Source organism: Polistes fuscatus, unplaced genomic scaffold (genome assembly GCF_010416935.1).
Source record: "Polistes fuscatus isolate 324 unplaced genomic scaffold, CU_Pfus_HIC Scaffold7, whole genome shotgun sequence".
NCBI lineage: Eukaryota > Metazoa > Arthropoda > Insecta > Hymenoptera > Vespidae > Polistes > Polistes fuscatus.
In genome coordinates this window covers 4,029,359-4,054,910 of record NW_025113151.1, presented here as the reverse complement: position 1 = coordinate 4,054,910, position 25,552 = coordinate 4,029,359, and the positions used below count along the sequence as shown (strand labels likewise).

General features: G+C 28.3%; 1 protein-coding gene across 2 annotated transcripts in view; it reads left to right on the top strand.

Annotated features, from left to right (window-relative positions):
* LOC122523974 overlaps window positions 1-25,552 on the top strand; it is a 94,771-nt gene that overhangs the window by 30,322 nt on the left and 38,897 nt on the right. The window contains exon 2 of one of the 2 annotated variants that reach the window (XM_043645976.1): window positions 23,003-23,057. The exons of the other annotated variant lie outside the window; for it this stretch is intronic. The gene's annotated coding sequence lies outside the window, so the exon portion shown is untranslated. The remainder of the gene's footprint in view (window positions 1-23,002; window positions 23,058-25,552) is intronic. 2 annotated transcript variants of the gene reach the window in all.

Below are 25,552 nucleotides of genomic sequence, written 5' to 3'. Positions count from 1 at the left end.
TTTCCTCTAATCTGTATTAATTTTGAAGTATAATTATTGTATTTGTCAGAATTATATACAAAGAATGAATAAATAACAAGAAAAACTTTCAAGAACCTGTTTGCATGACAAAATAGGATATAAGTTATAGTATTAATGACCATGTATGAAGAAAATAATGATCATAAGTCAACAGTTACAATTTTGCGTTCTTCGAATAATATCAAGGTTGTGCTCAAGTCATCGGATTTCTGTCAATTAAATCGGTTTAAGTCGCATTCAGTTCAAATTCAATTTCTATCCAGTTTCTGGAGATAGTAATTTGTGTCAATATACCAGGAATACAGGTATAGAAATATATCAAATAATTGACTCAACGTTTGGTAATGCAAAAGCTCGTATCTACGAGTGACCCCTATAAGGATCGTCCATGCAAAGGCCTCGTATGACCGACCGACTCGTATAGGGGTCATTTCATGCGACGATACGTATGTACGAGCGAATTTATATGGAACTCAAGCTCTCTTGTACATACAACAGATAATCTCACTAAAGCTTGCCTTATGGACGTAATTAATAGTGGAGACAACTGAACAACTTATTAAAATAAAGCATCATGGCTTGCGTGCATTTTTTCAATGCTTTATCTCCAATAATTGTTGGGTTTCGTTTTTGTAAAAAAAGACAGTAAATTTATACCACTTTCATTGTCCTTAAAATACTGTTAACTTAAAATTTGTTTTCCCGAAATCCTAAGACGAATAGATGATCAAAATGTAGGTGCGCATTCAATTAATTAAGTTTATACTAACTGTTACTATACTAACTAACATACTTTAATTACAAACCGTATTTAGGGATTCGTGAACATTGATCGTTAATTTCATAGCAAACTTTTCATTTGCTACATACATACATACGGTGTATCATTGGAGTATTTGTATCTATTCTTACTGTAATTTGAAATAATTGATATTTGCTTGTAATACAAATCTTTAAAATTTGCATGCACAAAAAAGTAGTGTAGGATTAAACAACTTTCAAATTGATTTAAATTTCATTGTAGGAGAACATTTTATTGTTAAAGAAATATAGTTTTACTTAAATGATACAAAATTCGTGCAACATGAGTATTTGTACTTACATAAGATGTAATAAAAATACCATTACTTTTTTTTTCTAAGTATTACTTAGTTAGCCTATTGGCTAACCAATAATATTTTTGGCATATTTTGCGAGACTAATTTTTTTTTTTAATAATCATGTAAAATAAAATAATCTTATAATAAAATACTCTTTTGTAATAAAATTGATATAAATTGACAAGTTGAATATTCCTAAAATATATTTATGTGTATAAGAATTTAGAAATATTGTATATAAAAGAAAATATATTGATTTGTTTTAAATTGACAGTAGGGATATGAATATTTCTGTGACTTGCTGTATATTTAAAATAACAATCTTTAAATATAAAAACCTATTTGGGTACGCACGTACAAAAAAATTATTGTAGAAATCAACACAAAGAAATAGAACTGAGTTTTTTTCTATATATCGATCAAGTTTTTTTCCATTGCTATGAAATTTCATCGTTACCGAAAATTTTCGTCGTCTCTATTATTTTTTTTCGTATTCCGCAATTGCCGGTGAAACCACAGCTTTTGTTTCGCGTTAAAAGCCACTCTACAAACGTTCATTTCCTTGGCTTCGGATCAAGGGTTTTAGGGTTTTAGGGTGCTTTTCAAAGGACGTAAACATATATGTACATGTATACACACACACAAATGTATTTACCTATTATAGATGCCATCGATATAGATATGTGAACGTAAATACATATATATATATATATATATATAAGCTGTTAACGGAAGTGAAAACGCGTGGTGGCTCGTTCAGACGTCGATTGAAGGGACAAAACCTGTGTGTCTATCGTTCATCGTTGAAATTACGAAGAACGAAGGTAAAAAGGACGAGGATTTTCTACGGTTGATACCAGAATCGTACTTTTCCGATATTTTTCGTGCTGTCAAGGATGGATTGACAAAATGGAAGTTGATCAACGAACGTCACAGCGAGACTGACAGAGATGGACACAGAGAAAAAGAGAATAAAAGAAAAAAGAGAAAAAAAAAGAGAAAACGATCGAAGGAAAAAAATCCACGACTTTCGCTCGACAGATTTGTTACATTGAATTTTTTCCTTATACTTCTTTTTTCTCTTTCTTTTTTACAATGCTTTCAATCGAAGTTTTAAGTATTAATAATAAATTATCGCTGTCAAGAGTTATCCTTGAAATGAACGAAATTGTGATTCGTGTATTATGTTTTCTCTAATAAGTAAATAAATAATTAATCGGTATTTTTAATATTGTACAATACATAAAGAAACTTCTAGTAATTTTTTTATTTTTTAATAATCATTATCAATGCTATATTATCAATGCAATCATAGATTATACTGTAGCATTTCTTATTAGCATATAACATACTTAAAATTTTGATATTACTCATTTATCAACCCAGTTCTAGTGGACGCGATTCAATACAATACAATAATATTCTATACAATATAATTTTCCTGATTTACATATAAAATATCACAAATTATTAACGATATTACTTATTGTAAACTCAATAGAATATTATTCCCCGCTGAATCAAAAAGTATCATTTGCGAGAAAATTTTGTAATTAACCCCACCGAATTAATGACTTTCCTAGCGAATTATATTCTTTCGCTTTCTCTAATTTCGGTTACAAGGAAAAAGAATTCGAAATATGATAGTTCTTTAGGAAACAAAAGGAAATAGTCGGTAAGGTAGTTATCTACAAAAAATTGATATTCTAGACAAACTTTAAGTAGATGTTCGCATTAAATTCTCGCGAATTCGTCGCAAAAAAGCGAGAGGACGAGAAAGTGAAAAACTGAAAAAGGGATAAAAAAAGACGTAGCGAGAAAGTAAGATAGCGAGAGAAAGAGAGAGAGAGAGAGAAGGGAAAAATAAAAAGAAGAGAGGAAAAAAAAGTTGGCGAATGAGCAAAGGCGCGTTATTTATTTCAGCCACCTTCCTACTTATCATCACGCTCGGTCGGATTCGAAACGTGACTATACCCTTTCTTTCTGCGGAGATGAATAAACTGCGATTTAAAATCTGGGTCATGCCATGCGAATTTTCTATGCTTTCGTTCGTACAAACAAGAGCCAACCAGTACAAGAAAGATAACAAACTGTGTACAGAACACGTATGAGGTTCTTTATATGCATATTTTGATGTATGTATATGTTAATGTCAATGTCAATGTATTACTGCGGGTATTGTATGGATTGCCCTGGGCATTCTATAGAATGCCTACTAAGATTGAGTAATGTATATTTTGTGCACGAGTTTCATACATTACCTGATCAATCTATAGAATGCCCAGAGGGTTTCGGTCAATCAATAAAATGTGTTTCAGTAGGGTATGTTTACAGAATAGGTAGGGGGGTCCAGGGTGAAGTGATCTTTGAAGAAAGAACAATTAAACTCTGAACAGAAACCAAACACCATGCTGATTTTTATAGTAACAGAATAACAGAAAATACTTTTAATTATTAATCCTGTCATATTGGTAGTCCAGTCCGCTGAAGTACCGTCACTGAACGGAAACGCGCACAAGAAATATGCACAGTACGTGAGAGTTTCTGTATATACGTTTTTCTAAGTCTTAAATAACAACTGTGCTGAATAAAACTATCGTTACTTCAATATGGCAAGTGTAATTTACATTTTTAATATGAAGACTTACAAAATTATAGGTAATATAATTAGCTTGAAACCCTTGAAATCAATTAAATAACGAACAAATTATTTTAAATATGATTGCAGATAGATGAAATATTTCAGTGACCTGTTTCAAAGGAAATACCCTATATATCGAACATAACGGTAGGAGATAGTAGATTCGGATATAACATCGTGTTCATTGTACCCCATACTCGTATGGAACGAGTTCGTATGTACAATCCATGTAGATATTCGTTGAACTAACAATTGTTATGTGCGCAGTGAACGAATGGACGAGATTTTAACTACAGTCCAAATCTAGGAAGAACCGTATGCCTATCTTTAAAAAGTTCCTATCATTGGATGACTATCGAGATATATTGCATACAATGTGGGCTAATTTAATTAGAACATTTTTAAATATATCCATTATTGACGATTTTAAAAAACAAAATATTTAGAACAAAATTACGTTATTTAAAAGGTTCACATGTAGAGGTAATAAGATGCTATTTTTTAAATCATTCTCTTTTTCATTTTCAAGTATTTTTTATATCAAAGAAACATGCACTTATATTTTTTGCAAATGCATATATACATATATTTCTGCACTTGTAAAAAAAATATGATCATAATTATATAGTTCATCTTTAATTAAGTATTTGTTTTTCTCAAATATTTTGTTAGCTTCCACTAAAAAAAACGATACAGCTTGTTACAATTACGTCAGAGTTTTAGACATTTTTTCGAAATATCTTGTGTGTTCTGATTTAAGTGTCTCACCGTATATATATAGATCAAAAATCGATTATAAGTATTAAACAAATTTTAGACGTGGAATATATTAAAAAAATACTAAAAAAAGTTTGATGGCTCTAACTAATTTTTTTCTATATAGAGAACCTGTTAGATATATTGAGAAATCGTTTCAAAATACAGTCAATAGGCACAAAAGGAGAGAAACGAATAAAACGAACGAAAAGAAAAAGAACAAAACTATCATTTTGTTATACGAGAACACATTTATATTCTCGTGAAATTCTCATACGAGTGGGAATTCAATCTATTGAGTTCTTGTTTCGCGTTGAAATTAGAGATAGTCGACAAGATAAACAAGATTTTTGCAATAAAGATATATAAGTTAAAAATACGTGTTGGAAGTAAAAATATAGGAATAAGAATGTTCACGAATAAGTAAATAAGTTTTTGTATAAACTAGAAAGGAGAGAAGTGTTTTTTCAAGTTCAAGTGATTTTTCTTCTTTGTAAATTTCATCATACTGCAAAAACATCTGGCGATTATATGAATATCAAAGATAATACCAAATTATCAACAAAAAAAAATAATAAATGAATTAAATGACACTTTTATAAAAATATCAAAATTTTTTATTTTTTTTATTTTTGCGGAAAAATTTCAATCAAAACATTAAAAAAAGAAAAGCTTAAGCTAAAGTATTCTTTGCGCAAGTAATCAAAAGATTCGTAGTAGAGGATTAAGTTTTTAAAACTTTAAGTAGCCTGGGGATGCTTTGTTGGACAAGTTCATCTTCCGACAGCCGGATATTGGTAGAACGTACAGGAATAAGGCATCCTCGGCCGTAATCCCTAATGATCACTATCTAGGTCTAGAGATTCTGAAGCAGGTTCCTAATAATCCAGCATTGAACTAATCCGGTCGACCTCGATTCCCTAAGAGAACTGATCTATGACGCTAAATTCAATGCAAGAAGCCGATGATGTCTGTACCGTCATTTATTCGATCCAATCATATTCTTGCATCATTCCCATGATAATAGTAAAGAGTTTTTAAAGATCCTTTGAGAAGGATATAAATCTTCTTAGAATCTAAACGTTAATGAAGCCAGAAATTGGGACCGAATATTAACGTTTCTATTAACTTGTCCAATTAGTGTTATGTTTCACTTATGTTCCGTCTCATTTTCCATCTACTACTACTATTATTACTAAAACTGATATTACATCTATTATTATTAGTATTACTACCATATTATCGTTATCATTATTATATTTTAATGACAATTATTATTATCACATTTTCATTATCGTTATCATATTAAATTGATCAATATTATTATCATATTGCGATAGCATCGTTGTTGTTATTATATTTTTATTATCATTATTATCGTCAAACCGTTATTATTATTGTATTATTATTATTATTGTTTATTATTATTGTTTATTACTATTTTTATTATTAGTAAATTGCAGATTGCTAAATCTACACATTTTCTCTCTACCACACAGAATTCTTTCTATTTCTACTTAAATTAGACCCTTTCCTAACTTCCACTAATTTCTAGAACAAACTTCGCCATTTCTTTTATCCAAGAATTAACTATATCATTTCTAAATCTAATCTTATAAAGAAAGAAACACAATAATACAACAAATCAACTAATATTCTAGAGCAGTGGATCACAAATTATTACGATTTTCGATAACCTTGCTGAATCCAGATTTTCCTAAGTCGCCTGATGTCGAATTCCATAATAAGAACTACATTTCGCCAAAAAGTCAAAAATTTGTAATAAGGATTATGTGAAAAGAAATAAAAAAACATTTTAGATCGCAACAAATTGTAATTTAAATTCAACTTATCAAAATAATTATTGAGACAGATGAGTTTGTTGTGGTCGCAGCACATTTTTTCAAATCGTGGATTTAAATTGAACACAATAACCTTTATTTCTCTCTTCACATTAATTTTCAAGCAATACTTCAATTTTATCATAGCAATTGCCGAAAGTTCAGCTTTGCTCAAATAAATAATCGCAAATAGAGCTAAAATGATAACAATTAGGTAATATTTTGCGGCGTTTATGTGAAGAAGTTTTCATTTCTCCAGTTGCCTAGGTCTACATTTCGGAAACTACTACTCTAGTGTATTACTCTAAATTTATTTTATAGTGATGCAAACTACATGACATACCAGCAAAGATTTCTTCAGGGATTCTTCCTTTTATTTCTTCCACTCAAGTCTTTTCCCTACTCTCATACAAATTTCGAGTTTTTTGATCTCTTTCTATGTCCGATCTTAGTTAGTTCACTCAACAAAGGAAAAACTCTATTCCGAATCATTTTCTTGTCGTTTATCTATATGAGCCTAATGTCATTCACAATTGTCTAACTCGAAACATTTCTTTGTGCTATTATCGCTCATATACATGTACACACACATAAACTCATATATATATAAATAAACACATAACGCATACAGCACTATTAATCTTTACTACAATGAAAATAATGAACTATTATGTTTTTCCTCAAGTCTTGCACTCTTAACATTAACAAATCTTTTGAATTTTTATTTACTGATGAACATTATAAATAAAGTGCATTTATTAAAATAAAATAAAGTAATATTGTCTCGCGCGGATAAAATTCAAAAAATATCTTACCCTTTATATATATTTTTTCTACAAATTTATGACAAATACAATTTAATTTTCGACTCAACTATATTATTTCAAAATCTACTCTTAAAAAACTATAAAAAAGTCTCTTCAATTACTAGTGACGAACTTAATAAAATAAAGTACACATATTAAAAACAAAGTTCTATTTATTGTATTCCGAGACGAACCAATAGCGTTTTGGTTACTTTTGAATCTGGCACGTAACATCAGAAACGATCAAAGTGCAAACTTAAAACTTACATGTACAAGTTAGAACAATTCTGAACGAAAATCCAGAGAATTTCTACAATCGAGAAATATGAGCGAATGCGAATTTTGAAAAAAAAACGAGAATAGCTCCGAGAGAACTACCGATTAATTTTGGTTGAACATTTCGATAGGAATTTAATGCAAATTCGTGGTTTGAAATCGAAGAAGTTTAATTCGAGTCAATGGTAATGTCGAATCCAGCACGTTAATTGGAAATTGTGTAGATCGAAGCTTGTTCGTTTAGCAGCGGTGACAACATGCAACCATGTAAGTCCTTCGAGCGATTAGTTTCTACGCTTTCATTCAAATGAATCTAACGATTTAATTGACAACATCGAATTATGAAATAAATTTCAATCAAATTATAAAATGTATTTTTCTAGGAAAAAGGAAAAGTTTGAATTAATTTATAGTAATTGTTCGAAATAATTTTTTTTAATTTGAATCAATTTTTTGTTGAAGATTTAAGATAATGTTTTGGAATTATATCATTCGGTTATAAGATAATAATGGTAGGCAATATTTCGTCGTAGATGTTAATAGTAAATAAACTACTCATATAAAATCGTCGTGCCGTTATCATAATTAAAATAAGTTTCTTAAAATAAGTCTCTCTCTCTCTCTCTCTCTCTCTCTCTCTTCCTACCATTAAATTTTTATATTAACGAAAAAAGGAAAAAAAAAGAACAAACAAGAAAGCGTAGAAGAAAAGTTAAGATAAATTAGAAGATAACGAGATAAACTTGATCGTTCCAAAGTTTTTCGATCATTAATCGACGTTTCTGAAATATTTCTTCAAGGAAATAACGCGGAAACGAGCTAAGAAACTTGCAAAATTCGTTTCAATGATGTTAAAGATAAAGAAAGATGGTAAGAACGAATAAGGTAAAAAGGAAGAAGAAAGAGATAAATCGAAAAATGCGATACTGGAAAGCTTTCAATAAGAAGAGTCGATGAGAAAAGGGTGAAACTTCGAATTAACTTTGCTGAGCTATAAGAAAGAGAAAGAGTGAGTGAGTGAGAGAGAGAGAGAGAGAGAGAGAGAGAGAGAGAGAGAAGGAAAGAGAGAAAGCTTTAACGAGTGCTTAACTTTGATGACTATCGCCCGCCTCGATGCTGTTTTCGCTGGAGCAAATTAAGGGTGGAATAATATAGGCCATAGTGATCGAGCGTAGGTAATTCGAAACGGTTTTACAGTCTAGCGAAAACTATGCCAGCAAAACTTTGCTCTCAAAACTTTTGTCCATCAAGTTAATAGAACTAAATCGAAAAGTTTTACTTATGCGATTATTATTATTATAATATTATTATTATTGTTTATTTTCTTCCGTTTTATAAATTATTATTAGTTTTTGTTTTTTATTTTTATTTTTGGTAATTCGAATTTAAAGAATTACGAGGTACGTAATTATTTTGAAATATGTATAATGAAAAAGATTTCGATATGCTAATGACATTAAAGATTTTCGAACTTTGATGAGAAATCTGAAGAAGTTTCGGAAACTTCGGAGCAGTTCAAATATGAGAGTTCTATTGTTGAAGACGAATATTAAGTATATTAATTACTCAAGAACTATTATGAAAAAGATATAATGTCTTTTAGTTTCTGACAGATCTTAATAATCATTATATATAGCGATTAGGAAAATTGCTTTATTAAGTTGTAGAATATACTATACAATAGGATGTAATATTTACTAAAATAAGTAAAGAAAATTACTTATACCTATTACATTGATTATAATTTCATTCGCACATTAATATTAAATGTGTAATAAAGATAATAAATAAGTGGCTGAAAAGAAAAGAGGTAAAAGTAACATTTTTTTAAATTTAAAATAAGTGCATAATTACAAATTAGTCTAGATTGTATTTATTTAAAAAAATTAGTATACTAATTATATTAATATAACGCAATTAATATTTATGCAATTAACAATAATTATTATTATAATATAATACAATTAATATAATTATATCAATATTTTTTATATCAGTAAAAAGTTTCTTCATACTATACTTTCCCAAAAGATATGAAATTAGAAACTCTTCGAAATCGAATTCAATTATTTGTCAAGCATGACTATAGGGACAAATAAAAGTAAGTCTTATGATAATCAATGATTTATTAAAATAACTTAAAAATTAATAATTTAAGATGAATAAGTCAACAAACAAATCCTCAGTGCTTATTCGAGAGGTACGACAGATATAATTATTCTACTTGAAAAAAATGTGGAATAAACCAATAATAAAATCTTTTAAATTTTCATAGAAAAAGAATTCAGAAATATGTTTCTGATAAACTTATCCATATAATGAAAGATATGTAATTAACTGATAAAAATTACATTGAAGTTTCTCATGTTTCTTTTCTCTTTTTTCCTTTTCTCTTTTCCTTTTTCATCTTTGTGCAAAGAGATTTTAATTTCCTTATTGACGAGCATGTTTATAAGGTAAAGCTCTGATAAAGCTCCAATGCTTCATTTTCAAATTACGCGTATTTATACCTTTGATCGTGATAGGACATACTACTTCACTAAAGCTCAAATCGATAGACATTACATTTGCTTGAAACGTAGGAACTTTATGGGAAATGCACAGAAGGAAAGAATTAAAGCTTCTCGTATATTTTGTCGAGAGGATTGCAAGATTCTGTATCCGTCGTATGCAACCACAGCTTACGATTCCTGATTTGTTCGTATGCGTAGCACGATAAAAGACAGATCATGAAATTATCAATTATATTTCTATCTCTGTGTGAGATTTTTCGAACAAATTAAGATAAGCATATTTTTGCAATCTTTTATATCTGGAAGAAAAATATTAATAATAAAAAATTTTCTTTTATAAAAACTTCAAACAAGGGGAAAGAAAGTAGCCGAAGGCCAAATTTAATAATGCGTGTTTCTGAAAGCTTTTCTGCATCTTTAAACAAGTCTTTTTTAGGGAAAACAGTGCTTCAACTTCACGGGATTTGTTTTTAACTGTATTAAAAACTTATTACATGTCTAATGGTTGTTATGGTATAAAAGATATTAAAATGGTATTATTAGCATTTTGAAGTTATATTTCATTATGCTATTGGATTGAGGAAAACGTTTTTATGTACTTTAACGTAAAAGTAAAATATATTTTGTATTCAGCCTTCTCCAAATAGCTTTAGGGTAAATATTTAGTTCCTCTTTGATATTATGACAGCTAATCTATCAATCTTGTTCAATTTTTTCCATAAATTCATTGATTTTTTCAGTAATAGGTAAATCAAAACAGGGTGCATCTTTGACATCAAAATTTCCAGATAGAAAACACTTAAATTAACTTTATGCTGCAAGTAACAACACTGCATCATATTCATAAGCATTATAAATGTTTTTAGCAATTTAAGTTGTATTCTTCTATTTTTGGTAACAAAATTTCTAAATATATTAAATTTTATCTTCATTTTCTAAAAACCCGCTAGCCAACGATAACTACAATTAATATATCCCTAGAAGGCTTAAAAGAATCCACCCAGGAGACCTAGTAGAAAATTAAATCTAAATGAAATAAATGACAATAGCGACGCTATCTCATTGGAGAAACCGTCCACGTGCTACTTTTTTTCACTTATATAACAATTTACCAAATGTCTACGAACACATTATAAAGATGTATGGAGTTAATAAAAAAAAAGTTGATCTCAATTTGATTGAAAAATTTATGGACAACAAGAATAATTTCGAGAATTCCCCAATCTAACATTTAAGATGTGTTTGTACTTACTATTTTATTTATTACAAGTGTCTTATATCGTTTGTAATCAGATATCGCAAGACTCATTTGCATTTTTTGTAGAAGATTTATTTAAATCTATAGAAGAGCGCTTTCAAAGCGTTGTTAAATCTTTCCTTTGGCTACTTTCATTTCCTTTTTTATGAAACTTTTATAATTTCATGAGGATATTTCTTCTTTCTTTATTTATTCTTGTATTCAGATAGAGAAGACTGGAACTATACATAATAATACATAATCAAAACATTTAACGATGGTAGAAATAATTTCGATAATTATACAAGCATCTTACTATAAAACAAATAAAGAATCAGTAAACCAAAGTTTTTGTTTCTCATATGACATACACAGGACTCTCTTGCATTTACCTAAGCAAAATATATTTCAATGAAATTTTCCAGCACCATTATACGTATAATAAGTTTTTAATACTGTTATTAATCAAATTCTTTATGGCTTAATTAAATCTTTTCTAAAAATAGCTCGTTCAATAATAAAGGAAAGCTTTCAGAAACACGAATTATTAAATTTTGCCTCCAGGTTCTTTCTTCTGTATTTTAAAATTAATTCTTCTTTTCTTTTTTTGTCACTTTTTTCAGATACAAAATCTTATGAAAATACATTGATCTCAATTTTATGGAATAATTTCGGGATGATGGAAATAATTTCAATAATTCAACGATTTTACTTTTAATGTGTTTCAAAAGAAGGATCACCAAGCGGAAGTTCTGGTTTTTCTATACGGTAGATAAAGGACTCTCTTGAAATGATCCAAGAAAAATATATACGAACAAACATATCAAACAGAATATTATATCTCTCGTGGAAAGTATTCAGAATTTATTTAGTATTGATAAATAAGAAATTAGAATAGCAATTATTCATTTTAGGCCCTACATAGTATGATAATTTTTTATGCAGAATTTGATTCTTCATCAGAATCCAGAAAAAAATTAGTCATTCCATTAAAAAGAAAACCGATGACCTTGATATATCAAAAAAAATGACCTTTAACAAAAATTTTGCGTACCATTACATCAGCCTTCTAATATAGTTTAATTATGCAGGAAAAATTTTTTCATACAATGTATATTTTCCGAGTTATTTTGAAATGTTACGTTCCGTGACTCACCCTGTATATACAATATTAATGTATGACTTGTTTTTGATTTGTCTAAATAATAACACTCATAATAATATTTATATATAATATATATTATTCGTATATATATATATATATTACAATCGTCATAAAAGTTTTCAATCAATGTTCGAGAAGTTCCACTTCGGTAGTGTGGTCTTAAATACACACTCTTTTTTTCAATATTACTTATAAAGTTTATACTTTAGCAAAATGTTATGTATATATATACGTATTAGTTTCCGTTCCGATTGCCCTTACGACTTGATACGGCTAAGTGGTTTTATTTGCTATTTTTGAATTAATTTTGGAGAGGATCGTTTAATGATATGATCATATACGGTCATGTAACTTAATTTGTTGTGACAAGGCCTAGACCAAGTGTGAATATTTTAAAAACAAGGTTCTTCGCTTACATTTTCACAATTTCACGATCAATTATTGAAATAGTCGATGAAGTCATAGATAAAATTGAGCAGGACCAATGCATTAGTAGTTATGATATCGATAAATGACGCAACATCTATCACAAAACAATTTCAAAAAATTTGAAAAAACTAAATGCAAAATTAACTAAATAAATGCAAAAAAAATTAAAAGAAAGGCTACTTTACTTTTGCATTCAAATACGAAGAAACTTTTTCTTCAACTCTATATATGGTGATTCTTGGAACTGGGTCAAATTAACTGCTCTTTATTAAGTAAAAACAAAAAAGAAAAAAGTCATATGGCATAATATGTTCCAACTTCTTATTATTTCATTTTTTATGTAGATGCACCGATGTATTTGCCAGATGTCATTGCACTTTATTTTTAACGTTAACCAATTTTTCTCTTCACTAGTCGATATCTCTTATTAAGTATTTATTCAAGATCATCAAAACTTACGAATTATTTAATGTTTTATATCAGAAGCGTCCATTATTACATTAGGTGCTTTTAGATATTTTTCTTTTTATTTAGTTAGACAAATAGAACATTATAAAAATTTGGCGAAAACGATCTTATGAACAAATGAATGCACGTTTGTGAACAACTGGATGTTCAATCCCATAGGATGTAGAATCTTACTATTAGTCCAAGAAAGTAACGATATTTTGATAATCTTGGGTTAGTACTTTTATAAGTAGATTAATAAAAAGGAACGATTAAATGAAAAAAATGAAAAACAATTAGGGTGCATTAAAAAATAAAATGCAATTGTATCTGGCGAATGCATCTGAGCATCCACAAATAAAAAAAGGTGATAATAAATTAAAACATATAATGCCATATTGTTTTTTGCTTTTTTTTCTATGTTTAGAGGTGTAAACCCTCCCAATTTTTCAGAATTGCCTTGTATATGCTTTTGTTAAAGATATTTATATAATTAGTAGTCACTCCATTATTAGAAAGTTCCTTTATCCGAACAATGGATATCCCCAATTAATTCAGATGAGACTTTATTGTATTTGATAATGACAATAGATTTGGTAGATATATTTAAACGTTGGGAGACGTTTCCGATAATTAAGCAAGAAATAAATCACGTGGCTGTACGTCAAACAATTAACAAACAAAAACAAATATCTTCATAAAGGCTTTAAAAAGGGAAAAGAAAGTAACCGGTGGTAAAATTTAATTACACATTTTTCTGAAAAATATTGTTTATCTTGAAACCAGTCTTTTCTATGAAATACATCGATTGAACCTTGCAGAATTTGATTATTTAAAAAATGTGAGACATTTATTAAAAATGTTTAATATACCGACAACACAAAATGAAAATTAATTTGCGACGAGGAAATAGAAAGACGTGTGTGTATGTAAGAGTGAAAGAGAAAGAGAGAGAAAGGGGGATGATAAAGGGGAAAGGAGGAAAGAGGGTATGAGAGAACTTTATACCTGTGGAACTTCCTATGGCTACCGGGCGTGTCGTACGTATTGGATTTGACCTCACGGATTTATTGAAGCTTTGATCAAAGAACGAAATTCAAAACTGCTCCTGCTACGAACATTTCGATTCAATTTTTGATTATTTTACAAATCTTTCCCATTTCTTTCTTTCTTATTATTTACTTTTTGTAACCCGCTTTTGTGTTGATTTTAAAAATTTTTTTTTTATTTTTCTCAGTTTTTTTTATCCTATCATATTTTCTTCCTTCCCTCCGGCACGCACATTCAGACCACTACATAACGCCTATACAACCGATACCCTGTATACATATACGCACACATCCAAGCATTCATCGTTCTGTTTTATCTAGCATGCCTACTTACACACACACAGCAAACAGATGCCAGGTTTACATAGGTGAATTTTTTTGTATATCTGTTACGTCATGTGGCATAATAAAGAGTGTGGTCAATTTTTGGTTAAGCTGCAAAACCTTTATCAGGGAGTAGTCTAAGGAATTGCGAGTGTGTTGACGAGTGCTAAGATTTGGATATGTGTTAACTAGAAGGGTAAGAGGGTAGTTACAGTAGAAAGTTGATTGGAATTATATTACAGTGAAGACGGATGATTAAGAATTAAAGTAAGATTCTTAACTTTTTCTGTAACTGGTGGAATAGGCCTCTGTCACTACTTCGATCAACAAAAATAAAATAATTCTAGTCACAGATAATAACTGTATTTTACTAACTCTCAAATTCGTTTATCATCAATATTCATTCTTTTACGTTATCGATCAATCTTATTGAACGATCCACTAATTTCACAGAATGCAGAATACGGACTTATTAATTAAAACACAGTACAGACTTATTAATGAGGACAGAATACGGACTTATTAACTAAAACAAAATACAGATTTATTAATTATAACAGAAGTACAGAATTCAATAGAAAAATTATAAGTATCCCGCTTTTCTTCCTAATCTTTTTTATTGACCTATTCTTGCTCCCACTTCCCAGACCAGTTACTTCGTTGCATAACGAATCAGTTTGCAGGATATAAAACTTAGTTCCTTATTGGATAGTTACATTGACGCCTACAAGGCTTATTGGTTTAGGAACTTAGCAAAGAGTTGACTATAACTTATGGGGATGAAGTTCAGACGACTTTCAAATCCACGAATTTTTATCAGTCTGCGCCTATGGATAGGAGAACTGATCCTTCGTCGAATAGTTTATATTTTCGAGAACAATAGCAAAGACGAATTCTCCAGGATGTTTATTTAAGGTTATGTGAACCTTTTCTTTGCGAACGGTGAAGCGCGAGCTGGAAAATGTTTATCATCCAGTCCCTTAGATTAAGTAATAAACCTATATTGAGTTACCTGACCATTGCCTTCGATGAGGAAAATATCGAGTGTAGCAGGTAAAAAGAAAAGAAAACGATCTAGGACGTAACATATTCAATAAATAATTCAACAACTTATGCAAATTTTTTACAAATTATTAGAAAATTTATTTTATACATTAATTTTATGTGAAACGCACCAAACGAAACATCACTAGTATTTAAAAATGAAACGTATTGTAAATTAAAAGTAACAGGTTAATTTTTTAGGTAACAATACTAACACCAACAACGAATAACATTTATTTTAGTTCTAAACGTTACTTTTATATTTTTCCACGTTATCTATCGTTAATAGATTATTTTGATAATTATTTAGAATAGTATGCAATAATTGTAGATTGACGGGATGGTGATGAAATGAGTGTGTACCAAATTTTTTATTTCATTAAAATTACTTTAAGTTTAGTTAAGAAATTCAATTATTATCAAATTTATTTTTTTCAAGGAAATTTTTAATAAACGAAGGATCAGAAAACAGTGGAAAAATGAAACGCGGAGTCACACATTAATTACGATTTGAATAAAGGATACTTTAATCCAATAATATATGCAGTGGTAGTAGAAAATATTCATACGTCAATAAATTTTAAACGAAGCTCTGTGAAATTGTTGTTTATTAATTAGTTTTTTATAAACATTGAATATAGACATTCCTTAAAATTTCTAGAATAAATACGTTGAAAAATGAAAATAAATTACTTGTACAATGAGCAAAATTAACAAAAAAAGAAAACGCAACGTAAATATACAGACAATAAATATTCGTAAATTCGATTTTAAATTGTTCACAAAAAAGTTTATCGCTCACGGCAATAATACAGTTGATAAACACACTACATTATTATTTCATAAGCGTGATTAATATCTTCAGTGTGTTTGGAAACGTTATCGGCATTGCTCGCATTTAATATTTTGTACTTTCAGTAGTTTTAATTTTCTTTAATTTTAATAAACTTCTGTTATTTTTTACTTTTTAGTATTAAATTATTTGTTAAACTACGTTAAATAGTTTTCTTTTATGAATTTTGGAAAGATTACGAGATGTACGATTACTGATTGCATCAATATTTCCGCTTATTTATTATTTTTTGGTTATGAATTTTGTAAATTTTACCAAAAAATTATTATTTTTCGCGTCATATTTATTCTAGAAATTTTGGAGAATATGTAAATATTCCTCGTTTATTAAATATTAACAATTTTACAGGACCTTGTATAAAATTAATTAGTGTAAAAATATTTTCTACACTCGCTGTAAATAAAGTTTCTGTTTCAATGATTATATAGCCTACTAATTTATTTTGCATTATCAAAATTATTTCCTTTTTTAGACGTTACTCGTAGAAATGAAAGGAAAATATATGTAAACTTTAACAACCGGCTTGTAGAGAAGCGTAGTAGATATTCTATTATTTTACATGAAGTTTTATATATATATATATGTATGTGTGACGAGCTAAGTTCAAGTTTTGAGCTTTCGAAATTTCAACTATAGTAACAGTAGAGAAATGGCTGGTAAGCTCCGAACTTTTGAACCACTATAGTTCTGAAAGCGATTATCAAAAGTGACATCGAACTACTTCTACTGTTCACGAATACTCGAGCATCACGAGTACACATTTAATATGAGTACTGAATTTGATCAGAATATCAAGAAATCCTTCCTCTTTCTCAAAAGCGGTCTAGACAAATCTGGTTTCACTCTTAAATCATTTCACCTCAAATATATCCTCTAATATACATAGTTCCAAACTGTTATCAAATCGTTTTATCGAAGATTTTAACATAATCTCGAATTAATTAGTTATTAACTTGTCCAAAAAATAAAATTATTAAACTAAGTGTAGTAAGAAAGTTGGATGGGTTAAAAATCTTTTCGAACATTATTTCGATCTTATTTAACGTTTCGTCCCTTTCATTGGGACTTCGTCAGCAATTGAAATTTTATAACGCTTTTTTGGAAATATACATGTTATATAAAAATTAAAAAAAAATTATATTTAATATTACTTTCCGATCGTTATTATTCAGAGTCTTTTACATATTTCGAAGACATACATTCTTATAAATAAGTTCTTATAATAAGCTTAGTTTATTAATCTTGAGTAATTTATTTCCAATTACATTTATTCTAGTGATTTTAATTTTATAATTAAATAAAAAGTATTAATAATATTCTCATATTAATTAAACTAGATTTATATGCACTTAGCCAGTTAGCGTGATTGACAAGTATTTTCGTCATTGAGAAATGATAATTTTATAAGACCGAACGGGAATTCATATGTGTGAGAAAAAAATATTTAAGATCTTGACTTCGACAACATATTTCAAGGTCATAAAAATCGGTAAAATGTTATTCCTATTCCGTATGATTAACGAAGTATGACTGTACTTCTTTAAGAGTTTGTCCTATCAAATTAAAATTTCAATAGAATCTTTCAATATTTTTTTTTGCACCTTATTCGATGTCTTTGACGAATCATAAATACATAGAAGATAAGCCGTAAAGTAGATAGAGAGTTATAACAGAAACAACGTATCATGCTATATGCTTGACATATTTTACCAGGAATGAGAGCTTATTAGGTTACGACATCTATCTGGAAATACAGGGAACAAGTAAGCACGGAATGAAATGATAGAAAATAGTAGAGCGGTTAAACGAAAGTTAGGGGAGGGAGAGATAGAGTGTAAAGACCAGGTGAATCCAGGTCATATCGGGCGAGGAACCAGTAACACCGGGTCATGAGCCACCCTTTTCCACCCTACTTTAACTAGGTCACTTGTCAAGGCCTTTTCCCTTCTCTCTCTCTCTCTCTCTCTTTTTCCTTTTCACTGAACGAACGCGAGCACGTTCACCCAAAACGAACAGAGTTGAAATAAATGAGAAGAAAATGTTTAATAAAAATACGAAATTTCGATACAGTTTCATATGTGTGTGTGATATCAAAGTGATTGATATATATTATATACATATAAATATGCATCGTTATATATAACGTTATATAGTAATATAGCTGATGAAAAAGAAAAAGTTTTTTGTCGGTGACAAGATAGCTAATTTTTTCGTTTCCAATTTTCGTGGATGCGTAGATGAAGTGCAGTACTAGAAATGTTGAAAAGTACTAGGAAACCTATACTAGCAAGCACTACAACTGTACACTCAGCATTCACGAATACCTAGTACAGGATCTAGAAAAATTAGAAAAATTGTAATGACAGTTGGTAGGAAATTTCAAGAGTATGAAAATTAGGACACTAAAGGATGTTAATGTCGTTTATGTTCAGCTAAAAGTCATTAACCAACAGTGATGCTATTTTAATTTATTACTCGACAAATAAATTTTTTAATGAAAAAAATCAGGTTTCAGAAAATTATTCTTTTAGTTAATGCTTTCGCACACTACTATTGATTCTTTTTGTAGAGTAATATTTACTATATATTACCTTAATATCAAATGTAGTCATTTCAGTTGTATAAATTTTTTGTTTTAGTTTCCTTTACAAATAAAAATCTAGTCCAATGAGATTAGGTGATTCTAGGCGGCTAAGCTATTGTTCAGAGAAGAATATACGTTTAATCATTCCAAGATAGTGAACACAGTACGCGGAACCGCTAAACATCATCTTTAATCAGCACATTTAGACAGTTATACAATTTATGTTATAACTTTTGAATAAAGCTTTAAATGACCCATGTTTAAAAAACATTTTTTTCTCTTATTTTTTAACGTAGAATACATTCACAGCGTTTATACCAATAAACCTCAGACACCCTGTATACATAAATAGCAAGCATATACTATATTTGCTCTGCATTTTAATATCACTTGAAACAAATTGAATTAATACAAACAAACTGCGTCAAATGGTATATGTTAATAATACTAGTAGTATATGAAGGATAATTTGCATTAAATATATAAAAAATAGAGATAATTAAAAACAATTATTTAAAATAATTATAAATAAATAATAGACAAAAAATTTATGATATTAAATAGGATTAGATAAATATATTATATAATACGCGTATTAGGAAAATTATTTACTATTAATGTTGATTCTGAAATGATTGCAATTAAATTCCATCGATCAGTTTTGTGTCTAATCTTTTATGGATATATAATTGCATAAGTATTTTTCTTAGATGTGTAATTATGTGTTATTTTGTTTGTGTTTAGATTCATTAGATAGAATTTCTTCTCATTAAAAAAATTATTATAACAAAATGCGATAAAATGTTTATCATAACAAAAATAAATATTATTCACAGGTTTTTTATTATCATGTAGATAGAAAATGTAAAAAAAATTAATTTTTATTACGCGAATAAATATTAATAATTTATTGTTAGAACTTAATTGTATTTTAACTTTATATTATTAAGACAGTTGTTATGTTTTGTATTATTATTACAATTTATCTAATTACAGGTATGTATGTTGTTAACCATATAATTAAATTATATTTAAGAAAACTAATGAAGCGTAATTGCTTTGCGTTTTTCGTTTTTAGATTGATATTTATTTCGATAATTAATTAATCGTAAAATTATTCATTGCTGAATGCATTTTAACGGATTCGTTTCCCGTTTTTCATTAACGTTTTTCTCTTTATTGTCTTTTCAAAATGCATACGAGTAAACTATTGAGATAAAAAGTGAAATATTTTCTGATATTTATTCAGAATTATTCGATTTGATGTTTTTCGGAAAAAAATGTTTCTTTTTATTGTAGCTTATATATTCTCGAAAAAATTAAAGAAATAAATTTATGTTACATTTTGTAACTAACCAATTTTACTAAAACTGCAATATGTATAAAATAATTTGAAAAATTATATTTATCACTTCATTATTTAATTGAAAAGAAAAGTTTTGATATTATAGTTCTAATTAATTATCAAATTGACATCGTATTGAAAACAAAAAAATGTAATTAAATTAGCCCCGATATAGGATGATTGATAAAATGAGAAATAATTTGTTTACTAATATAATTAACATTACGACCAATTAATACAAATACATTTCCTTTTTAATTAGTTTAATTAATTGGAAAAAGTTTATTGTATAGAAAATTAACGATATAAATACTTTTAGCTGAAGTTTTTCGTGGGGATGGAATATTTTATTGCAAGTATAAGTTTCGTTGATTAATTATACTAGGCGTATCTAAAATTATAAACGTTTGTCTCGGAAATTAAATAAACTCAGGAAAGTTATTTTCAAGTAAAATTTTAGTGTGACAAGACTCGAAACAATGATCAATACGCAAACTGATATTGTATTCTTTACTTTGTTATCGACAAACTCATACATATATGCATCCATAGCACTAAAAGGGTTAATCCTTTATTTCTTCTAACACCTGTTTGATAATCCAACAACTAGGTTAATAGTACATATATAGCATTTTAATCGATAACACGTGTGCAGCACAGTATTTACGATTAGAGCAATGAGTTTGAATGCGAGTGTTATGAGTTTGATAAGACAAATCTTCAATACATGTAAATGTTATTGAGTAAAATAATAAAATGAAAACAATTTGCTTAATACATAGTATAGCTAACGTTATGAATAATAAGGATTTTTTTTTTAGACTGTTAATTAAATATTAGTAAATAGTTAATTATATATATATATTGTAAATATACAATTAAGTTATTTATATATTTTCCAATGATAATTGATTACAACATGTTATACCATATTGTTTTAATTATTTCTTTCCTCAAACAATTGTGTAATAATCCAGCAATGTGGCACAATACACGCATTTTGATCGATGATACGTGTGCAACAAAGTATTTAGAGGGTTATGCATGCGAATAAGAATATGTGTTTGTCGAATGTATATGAGTTTGGAAGTACGAATCCTAGAATTATCTAACAGAAATGTAACTGAGTAGAATAAATTGAGACACAGTTAGTTTAATTATTAGTATAACCGATTTTATGACCAGCGAATACAAATACGTAACAAATTTAGACTATTTGATGAATGTTATTTGAAGCATATTATTATATTATGCGTATTGGTAAATATTAGTTGACGCAATTTTATTTTGTACGTTTCTATCAATGCTTGCTTTAAATATGTGGAATCTTTAAAATATTACTCACTCTTAATTAAATGTCCAATATAAAATACCCTGAATTTTCTAATAATTTGTTCTTTATAAATTTTATTTGCAACAAATAAAATACATAGTCATAAATAACATTAATCTCAAATTTATAATTGACGAAACAAAGTCAGATTTAAAGAAAAGTAACAGACCTCTTTTAATGATAGATATTATGTAACTCTATAGCATAGGGTTGAGTACAGTTACGATATCAGTATTCGTTTTTTAAGACAGTCATAAAAAGCGAAAAAATTTTATAACTATGATGAATAGAACAATTCTTCCTCATATTGGTTGCAGTTTAAGTTTCAGTTCTGCAAAAGTGATATAATATCAGTTACATAGCGATTCTATGACTGTTATTTTTTCGATTCTGCATCGGTTACAATTCACTTCAATATGGAATATAACAAAATATATAGATTTAGAATATATAGATATATAGAAATATATAGATATCTAGATATAATATATAATATTAATTTAATCTTGGTTTTATAGTTGTTATTTTTCGGTTCTTGTCGATTCAAACAGTAATCGACACATAATCAAAAAATATTAGTTATAGAAACGATATAAAACCGATGTATTATCCTAAAAAACTAGAATCAAAACTGATAAGGAAATAAAAAATAATACTAGTTATAGAAACAATATGGAACAAATTATATTTAATATAATATTAGTTTCGATACGTTTACGACTTTCTCACTGGACAGTTTGTACTACTTGTAGTTCACGCATGGTTGTTCCACTAGTCGGCTCGTACCATTGTTGATCAAAATTATAACCAATACTAAATCAAAAAATAACAACTGAATGGTTACCTGAAAAAATAGCTTATATTAAATTATTTGTTACCAATGTTAAAAGTTGCCAAAGCTTGCAATATGTAACATAAGCCCTTCTTCCAGACATCAAATCAATTGCAAAACCATTATAGAACTGATATAATATCAGTTCTGAAATTGAAGCTAATATGGGATAAATTCGTAATATTTAGAATAATTATAACATTTCTTCAGTGCTCTTAAATATTTCAGTCTTACATTAATCGATATATAAAAATTTGAAAGAGTTATTTTCAGAGCACAACTTAAGTCCCTAGTTTTAAGCCCTTATCTGTATTTCTATCTGTTAGCTTATCCTGGTAACTAATACATGTTTACTTTAATGCCTACCCGATTTTACGATGTCGCTATATCATGGCTCCTGTTATAGGTATTCCCGTATAAGCCTTAAGCTGCTCGGTGTGGTATCATCGGATTGTTATCTGGTAAGACTGATACAGATAACCCCTATATAACAGAACACTTCTATAACATGGCCTGAGAACTAAGGAAATCTCAATATAATACAAGAAAGTAATAAGAGAATTTAAATGTAAATATTATTTTATACGAAAATGATTTTATTAAAACCTGTGTGCGATACGTCACATTTATATACAGAATTTAATAATATTAGAATAATATTTTTATATTTAAAATAAATTATATCTTTATTATACAATTTATAGAAAATAATTTGGTTTATTAGAAAACTAACACTATTCTATTTCTACCGAAGGTGTGAAATGACACCATTTAAAATTTTCCAATTAAATTTCGATGTTTGAGTTACCAGAATTTGAGAACAGTGTAGTGTAGTATGGAAAGCTGTTAGTGCAACATTAAATAGATGTAGCAAAACCTGAGCACCAAACTGATAGAGTATATTGATTGTAATTGTACAGCCGGAAAAGACCGTACATTCTTTAATGTATATTTAAAGAACTCGCGTCAATTCTTCCGGAATTTTTAGAAATGATAAATGTTCATCTCCCTCCCCCCACTCTTCGCGTCATGCAATAAGCACCCTTCTAACGCGTTCGTACTATTCTCTTGCCAAACGTTCACAAGGACACATTTTTGGACACAACGGATCACTCCTAGTTTCTTCAGAAAAACCCTATGTAGATACTAGGAAGACGAATTTTTGAGTGAATAAGTATCTCTATATTTAATTCTAACACTTAATAAAACAACTCGCCAAATGTCTCACGAGATAAATTGCGGGAAAGTTCCTGGAAATTAAATAAAACAAAAAATTCTAATCATATTATAATATTATCACGTCGTTTTTACAATACAGTATAAACCTCCAGACTAGTCATGCCAATAAATACACGAATACGACTTCGGTTTTTGATTCCTACTCTATCACTCTCATGCTATGACATTCACAATCTTTTTATTCAGACACAGTAAAAAAGGGTTTTTATACTGAAAGGTTTTACCTTAACAAGTCAATAAAATCTCTGTTTCTATTGATTCAATCACGTCTTTTATTTTATTTTATTAATCCTTGCTTTTATCATCTCAGCATATCCGAAACAACGAGAGGATTTCATGTTAGAGAAATCTTTTTAGCATACATACAGTAATATAGGTACTATTTTTATTGAATAGTTATTTTAATAGTGTCTTCTTCCGTTATTACCTACTTCCGCTCTTATAAATTGAGTAATGATACATTATTGACTAAAATTGAAGATTAAGTTTCTCTTACAATAACTTGACATACATATTTATGATATTATAAAAGAGAACTATGTATTCTACGTACAGGAAACGTGTTTTAAAAAATTCAACTGTAATCTCGACTATCCGTTGAACCTTGATTTATTTCGTTTTTTGTCTTCTGATCACGCTGGTTAATCAAAATCCTATCGTTCATGAAATACAAAAGTCTCAGAAAACCTCCCAAAAGAAACAAATTTCATATTTTTCAACGTTTTTCTAAGGTACATAATTCGAAAAAATGCTAAGAATATTTACAAATAAGACATACCTATACGTTTTTTACAATAAACAAAAATTAAAAACGATTTTTAAAAATTGTACTTTTCAGAAATCAACAGTTACAGTACTTTCAAAAATGAACTAATGAATCAATCTCCGGATTTATCTCTGATTGAATTATTATGGGAAGAGCTTGATAGAGTTGCACGAACAGAACATCTTACTAACCGTGATGGTCCGTTAATGACACCTACAGGGTTCATAGAAAAAAAATTCAAGCCGAAACTTTATTAGATAAATTAGTAATAGCTAGAATGCAGCAGTCATCAAACTTTGTTGAGAAGTTATTATAGCTAAAACAGGAATAGTATAACGCCAGTTATTATATGGTTCATTCCCAAGTGGCTTTAACACTCAATATTATTGTATTACTTTACATGAAACAAATAACTATGATAATTTTGATATTTCTCAATAAAATTACATTTCTACTATCTGTTTTCAAACTTTTGATAATCACTGTACTTGTTTGATTAATTATTTATTGTTTTAATAAAAAGATTTTTTTTAACTACAAAAATTTGTAGTAATAAGTATTGTTTTTCCAATTTTTGCAAAACTTTAATCCTGTTTGTTTGTATTAGATTTTTGTTCCATATAATACGAATTAACTTAATACAGAAATTTTGTAGGAATTTAAAGATTTATTTATAAGAGATTTTTCTTTATTAAAAATTTTAATAACATTTAATCAAACTAAATTTAACCTAAAATTTTTTAGATCGCTTATTATGCTTCTCATCTTCCAGCTTAATATTATCAGCTCATAGTTTTCATAAAATTCAATAATATAACAACGCGTAATGTTACAAAATCTTTATTATTATGCCATAAAGATGTACATACAATATCATATAACTATTTCATAGTTCTCATCATAACTGATGATAGGAAATAATTCGTTAAGCCAGAGGTATTAAAAGCTCAC